Source organism: Salvia splendens, chromosome 3 (genome assembly GCF_004379255.2).
Source record: "Salvia splendens isolate huo1 chromosome 3, SspV2, whole genome shotgun sequence".
In the NCBI taxonomy this organism is placed as follows: Eukaryota; Viridiplantae; Streptophyta; class Magnoliopsida; order Lamiales; family Lamiaceae; genus Salvia; species Salvia splendens.
The window spans coordinates 33,966,049-33,973,598 of NC_056034.1; the positions used below are offsets into that span (position 1 = coordinate 33,966,049).

Genomic DNA, 7,550 nt, shown 5'->3' on the forward strand with positions numbered 1-7,550 from the left:
TATACATGTCTCAAATCTAGCTCACTATCTGATTATTGCCCAATATGAAACCACATTTCATACTTCCGATTTATTATGTTGAACAAATTTTAAATTATAGCTTCTTCAATATGCAATATCCTTGACCGACCTTAGGTATAGAGAAAATTCATATTTTTTTCATATTTAACCCTTTATAGTTAATTTTCAAAACAATGTTCCAAATCAGTTTTTGTGCTACTTCAATTTTCAATGGAATATGTCTAGCTACCATGCTCACACTTGATATGGTATTGTGAATCATTTCATACGATGAAGCTATTCATTTTGGGGAAAAAAAAGTTTAATTTAAAAGTGGCTCTGATTTTTACAATTTCTTGATATGTGTCGCATCGGAGATGCCTCGCTTAGTGAAACAGGACGCCTCTATTGCTCAATTGATTGATGACATTATCCGTATGTTTGAAATTCAGCGAATTTGTGTCATATTAATTATGAAACGTATAGTTGGTGCGAGTACGTCATTCCAAAGAGTGCCCTTTGCATAACTTCATACGTGGAGAGATGGTTGTCGATCCGATAGGACAACAGCTCGAAGGTTTGTTTGAACATTTAGACACAGGGGAGGAGACCGAGGACATTGAGTATATTGATGTTGTCGAACCGTCGTCGAAGTGGAACCAATACAGAGACACAATGGCTCGTGATATGCGGGCTTAGGTATTTCAACTAGGTGCACAATATAACACACATGCTAAAGTGTCATGTCAATTAAGCTTGTGTGTATATATCTTCAGATGTGGTGATGATAAATTTCACCTGACTTCAATTTTTTCTTCAGGGTCATCATAATGGAGCAAATATTGATGACATTGTTGGTGAAGAATGATTTAGCTATAATTCGAGATTGTTCTGGTTCAGTAGTACAAGTTGTTCGCTTTATATAGTTGTTTTTTTGTACTGGATTCCCACCTAATTGACTTGAGAATGGTTTTTTATTAATGTGGGAACTTATGGAAGGTTGTATTTGTGTACTACTGACTTGAGAATGGTTTTTATTAATGAGGAAAATTATGGAAGGTTGTATTTGTGTACTACTACTTTGAGAATGAATTTTATTCATGTGGGAACTTATATAAGGTTGCATGTCTCTATTACTGCTTTGCATTTGTTCATTACATTCAAATTATAAATAGAAAAATGCTTTATTTTAGGATGAAATTAATAAACAACATATTCACCAAATCAGCATTAGAGCTCGATTGTGAGTGTGCAAATCACAAAATGTGAAGGAATCTAATCAACTGGAGTTAGTGGAGTTGTCAAATAAATTTAGTTGGTTATTAAAGACACTTATACCCACTTTATATCAACTCTTTCACCAAATTTAATTGTGGAGCTGTCAAAAAAATATAGCTGGTTATTTATGACAATTTCACTAACTTTAATTCATCTATCTCACCAAATTTTGGAGCTATCAAAAAAATATAGTTGGTTATTTAAGACACTTTCACCCACTTTAATTTAAAGACTCTTTCACCAAATTTAGTTCATACACACCGAAATGGAAAATATATGGTCTCAGCTGCAAAATCTTTGTGAGTCTTCAACACACAATCACCCTCTTCGTGAAAACCTGTTCTTATTGTAAGGTGCATTCACACACAGCAGGATAGCCTGCTCACTCATGCCCCCATGAAGATGTGGATTAGATCTTCACTGCTCCTCTATATAAGAAGTGAAAGGAGTGTTGTTTACTCAGACACAACAAATCCATTTCCCTATAGAGTTACAATGGCTAGCTACGTTCCACCGCAAAGTGTCTTTCTCTACAAGTCCAATTGGACAGCGGAGATCGACGAAGTCATGCTACGTACCATCATCAAAATGAAGAAGGCTTCAAAATGGAAGGGGGTAGTGATACCAACGGAATTCATCTGTGAGGTAATTGATGTTATTAATGCTGAGGTTGGGATACTATTTTCGTGGGATGATGTGTATAGAAGGTGGCTATTCTTCGAGCGTCGCTACCGCTCGTTCACAGAGGTACTTGCTGTCTTCGGCATCCATTGGAATGTCAACACAAATGTTATCACATGTCCGGAGTCTGCTTGGAAGGACATCTTAAAGGTTTGACACGTTCTTCTTCCCTTAAACCCTCACACTTCTCTCATTAATCGTGCACATGCTAAAGTCTATTTGGTGGATGTTTTCTATTTAACCATTATGTCAACAATGTAGGAGAACAAGCTGGCAGGTGCATACTACTACATTGTTGACCCTGAGTTCAACAATCTGGATACCATCTTTGGAGGTAATGTAGCCAAGATCGAGAAAAAGGTTGAGGTAATCATCCTATCTAACTCCACGGTGCCTGTGGAAAAGAGCTCAGCCTGGGTCGAGCCTGCTGCGAGGTTCGAACGCACACCTACTCGGAGTGAATCTGTGTCTTCTACTGTTCTAGAAGGCCATCCGAAAATGAGACGCAAATTATTTGACGAAGAGTCTGCCAATGAGGGAAGTGGTTACTATTCTCCGGGCTCCAATGGAAAGTTGGAATATAAACGAAGCAATGCACAGGCCTCCACTCGCATCCTCATGAAACCCCCGCCACCCTATGCCTCTCCCCAAGGTAGTTCGTGTGCATCATCTTCAAGCCCATACAAATGGGCAAAAAAGTAGACCGATGAAATCATATCTATATGTAAGCCACCATGAAAATTATGTTGCTGGAATATTTCATTGAGGCTATTGTCTTTAAATGATTTTAGTAGGATGTATTATTATCTAGCGGTGCCCAACTTTTCCAACTTTGTTGTGTTATACAACATGGGACCACTGTTTGCATTTGATATGTTGAAGTTGTTGTTTAAGGCTATCTCGATGAAGGTAGCTTTTTGTTGATCTGTTGGTTTGTAATTTGCAATATATGTGTCGGACTTATTAAGAAAACTTAACTAGTATTATCCATGTTTCTAGTCATCTATCATGATTTTTTTAGTTTACATATTACAAAAAAATTAGTGCGTGTGATATTATTTTAGCTCCAATGAAAGAGACTTTTGTAAGGTGCAATTAAATTAATGATTCTTCTTTAAAAATTATTAAGAACCATATAAATGGTTGGATAACAAATCAATTGAAACAAACTAGACGACATGCAAAGTAATTTCCACCAACATAAGTCAATTCCTAAAGCCATTATAAGATCACAACGTATCATCTAAGGCACCAAAAATAGTTAGAATCAAGGTTCGTCCACACCGGACATCTAAAGCTAAAGCTTGAAGTGAGAATTAGTTGTTCTTACATAAATAGGCAATAATAAGCTACCCTCATCGAGATAATAATATATAATCCACTCGATGACAAAAATTTAAGTCCAAAAGGCGAGCAATAATATATAATCCAAATCAGGTAGCACGCCGCTTCTCAAGTTCACGCATCACGTAGGGATGACGAGCACACTCAGGCAGCCCCATGAAGAAATTGAGATGTTCCACCTTCTCAAGAATTATCTCACCAGCATCAAATTTCTGATCCATGGTCAATCCCGAGATAGTTCCAAGCAAATCATACACATCCTTCTGGGCCTTGGTCGAATTCATAACCTATCCGCATGGACAAGCACTCCAGCCTGGCGTTAGTGTCCTCGTGCATCTTGCTAAGAAGCTCGACTAAAGCATCGAGGGAGTTATCATGCTTCCGCTTTCTGCCCGAGCTTTTGTCAGACACAGCAACCTTGGTACTCTTGGTACTCTGAGGCAAGCTTTCACCCACCTCGTCCGGTGTGGACTGTTTGGACAATGGCTCAGTGGCAGAAAGGTCATCCAAGCTCACGTTGTAGTCCTGAGAACCATTGGAGGTGTTGAGATTCTGGCGGGAGTATAGGCTGTTCACTGTATCCTTGACATCCTCAGCCTCGGCTCCATTAGCGTGGTCTTTTCCAAAGATTTCTTTCCACTGTTCCAAATAAGGCCAAGCCTTATTGCGCATACCGCGAGCATTCCGATCATGCTGCGAGATGATATTAGAAATTTAAGTGAGTCCAAATACAATCACAAAATTTCTTCCATTGAATTAAAAATGATTGAAGCATATCTATTACACATTTCTAATAAACAAATCAAAGCAAGCACGTGCATTTACCTTCACTAAATAAATCAAAGCAAGCATATGCATTGTACCTTCACTATTTTAGCCCACTACTCATCGTCACAGTCGATTTTGAAGTCCCCATTGTAGCCGAAGCCAACACCATTGCGATCAAGAATATTAGTCAGTAGATTGTAAGACTTCTTCCAAGCCGTTATCTTCGAATTGATATGAGGGTTGCCCTTCAGGTCAGTTGATGGAAATTCTCGCTTCAAATTCTCCTCCAGCCTAGACAGATAACCTGCTCGAAATCTGTTGTCGGCTTTCCACCCATGGGTTACAAGATCCTTCAGTCCCAGTAACAGATTGGCCTCTTCACGGTCAGATCAGCTTCGACGAGTGCGATCCCCTTTCGTCTTACTATTTCGACCATAGGGAGAACCAACTGCAATTTCAACATAGCTCAGCAGGAAAATATGAAATATAGTACACTGTGATGAATAGCTAGTGAATGAGGAGCTTACCTGGAGTCCCCTGACTCTTTCCGAGTGTGAACTTCTTAGGAATATAATCAGACATTTTTTTCTTAACAGTGCACCTAGTCCAATAAACAACACACATGAAAATGTCCTTAGATTCTCGAAGTTGGTATAATCTCACACATAAAACTAAGAACAACTAGCAAAATAGTGAATTAAACATAAGAAAAGCCACATTCACCTTATGCAATACAAAATTTCGAAATAAAAGTGAAACAAAAAACTAATTTAGCAATCGTGGCAAACATCAAGAGTTGCAACAAGAATGAAAATTTCACCAATTACACGCATATTGCATCACATATGGATGAAACTGAAGACAAGAGAGTGTAAAAATAATCACATATTGCATCACAAATCGTAAGAGTAATCAAACGCTAACAACGCGTGTAATAAACAAGAGACCGGAGAAGAAAACAGGAAGCGAAAACGAAGAAATCGCACCTTACGCGAGAGTTGTTGGCGGCAGTGTAAAAAAATTAATCACAACAGGGGAGTTACATATTGCACTGCAGCTAGGGTTTGCCAACGATAAAAAGGGAATTACCTAATTATGTTGAGGGTATAATAGTCTTTTAGGGAGTATTCATAGTACAATGTTTGGTAAACCAAACAGAGGACTACTTTTCTGCGCTTATGAATATGACAAACCAAACAGTGAGTCATGCAATTGTTAATGTGCATATCTAGATCCCTTTATTGACCAGATAATTATCTTTACATATCTCCTCAGAGAAACCAAACTAGCCCTAAATTTACTTTGCATTATTAATTTTCAGAAACTAGAGCCAATATATAATATATATTGTTATTTTCGGAACCTAGTCATATTGATAGATAAAGCAGTTTAATGCTAATTTGATAAGTAAATTAAAAGAAAATAAGAGAAATTAATGCTAAACTGATAAATTAAGAGAAGATAAGAAAAATTAAATAAAGTTTAAAAGAGAAAAATAAAATATAGATAAAATATGAGATAGAAAGATAAGAAACTGTAAATAAAGTTTTATAAATTGGAATAATTAATACTCCATAAGACTAAATTTATAGATAAAATATGAGATAGAAAGATAAGAAAATGTAGATAAAGTGTCACGACCGCATCTTGCTAAGAATAGAGAAAGCGGGTAATTCGCGACTAATAAGCGGAATTAACGAAATGGGGAAAGAACTCAAGGAACTTGCAGAAAATGTCAAATCGATTGATACCATAAAATAGAATCCAAGTATTCAATTACATGGTCTCAGACATAGAATAATCATTTCATCAAAGTTCGATGGTGAGACTTTGAAACCCTCACTCAACAAAAGTACAGCGGAATAAGTCCTTACTAAACGACTTCGTGTTTGAAGATATGAATCGTCGAAAGATCCACTTGATTAATTAAAAACATCGACTCCGATCAATACTCCGTCCCCTTGACGTTCAACCTGCACATTTATAAATACATGCAGGGCTGACTACAGGAGTACTCAGTGGACACGTGCCAAAAATAAAACATACATTATATAGTTGTCATCCATCAACAGTATCACACGGGGTTTTTCTTAAAAGGCCCGAGCATACTAAATTCTTTTGTGATCTTAAAAGTCCGACTGATCAGTCTAAGTTCTTCAAATTTCCTACCATGTCTGAGAATCTCGTGCCGTGAAGGTGGCCACCTTCAATGGACACCCTCGCCAGCCAACCTCTCTAGGATGGCTCACGACTCTTGTGCACATTATTCCGAATAGGATTTGCGGTCCTATTGGAAACCGAATTCGTTACTTAATTTTGGCATCGCCAAACTCTCGGCATATAGCCCTATCAGACAGACCTCGAAAACAAACATTTTATGGCATGACAACAACTTTAAAGTAATCACATCTCCATTTTGAGAAAAGATGGTATTTCATAACTTCAAAAGTATTTGCTTTATATCCACACTATAGTGTTGGATATTAAAAGAAAGCCCATCTGATACGCTTATCTCCAAATAACAACTCTCTTCTGGCTCACTTGCCCTTGAATAATTTATCCTTTGAAAATAAATAGCGTAGCACGCTAATTAGTACTTGAACTGTTTTTCCTGAGAAAAGAATGCATGCATCCTATAGGATAGCACCTACATCTTAGTCTCGACTTCTATAGGATTCTTCTTAATCCTACCTTGGGCTTCACTGTTTTGCAGTTATTCTCTTTACTAATTCCGGAAAATTCTATTTTCTCTAGCAGAATTATTTGTGCTCTTATTTAATAAAATATGGGTTCTTGGAAGAAAATCCCTTCTAATTCTTTTCTTCGAATTTTCTTAAGGCCGCCCATGGCGTCGCGGGGCGACGCCGGTCGGCCCTTCGCGTCTCCAACTTTAATATTTCCAATCACCGGGAACTTGATAATTTGTTCGGAAAAATTTATTTAATTGAGCTTCGACTCAATATTTTTCCATCTTCGGAAACTTAGTAATTTATTCAGGAATTACTTAATTAAGCTCCAAGCTCAATCCCTTAAATTAATTCCAACCCAACACTGTATCTCGGCCCAAAACAATTAACCTCTTGGCCCATCGACTAAGAGAAGCCTTTAAATTAATGGCCCAACTCATTTAAATTCCTTAGTGGGGATCGGCCCACTCTCCCCACTTCTTATTATTATTATTATTATTATTATTATTATTATTATTATTATTATTATTATTATTATTATTATTATTATTATTATTATTATTATTATTATTATTATTATTATTATTATTATTATTATTATTATTATTATTATTATTATTATTATAATATTTTTCATCAATTGGGACTACCCCAATAATTAAATTGGCCCAACAACTTTATTTGCTTTAGGGCCCAAAGCAGTGACCCATTTACTCACCTCCCCATCGAGAGTTTCCTCCAACTCCATCTTCCCCCATTTCTAAATCCCTAAATGCAGAACACCTTTCCGTC

At 37.0% G+C, this 7,550-nt stretch overlaps 1 long non-coding RNA gene across 2 annotated transcripts; it reads right to left on the reverse strand.

Annotated features, from left to right (window-relative positions):
* Positions 1 to 3,220: 3,220 nt before the first annotated feature.
* On the reverse strand, positions 3,221 to 6,015 carry LOC121793988. Of its 2 annotated transcripts, XR_006049213.1 has the most exons (4): positions 5,946 to 6,015; positions 4,599 to 4,672; positions 4,167 to 4,519; positions 3,221 to 3,996 (listed from the first exon to the last, which is right to left on the reverse strand). It is a non-coding gene; the product is annotated as an uncharacterized LOC121793988 (long non-coding RNA). The 2 variants fall into 2 exon arrangements; XR_006049212.1 differs by lacking the exon at positions 5,946 to 6,015 and having other exon boundaries at positions 4,599 to 5,569.
* Between the last annotated feature and the right edge of the window lie 1,535 nt (positions 6,016 to 7,550).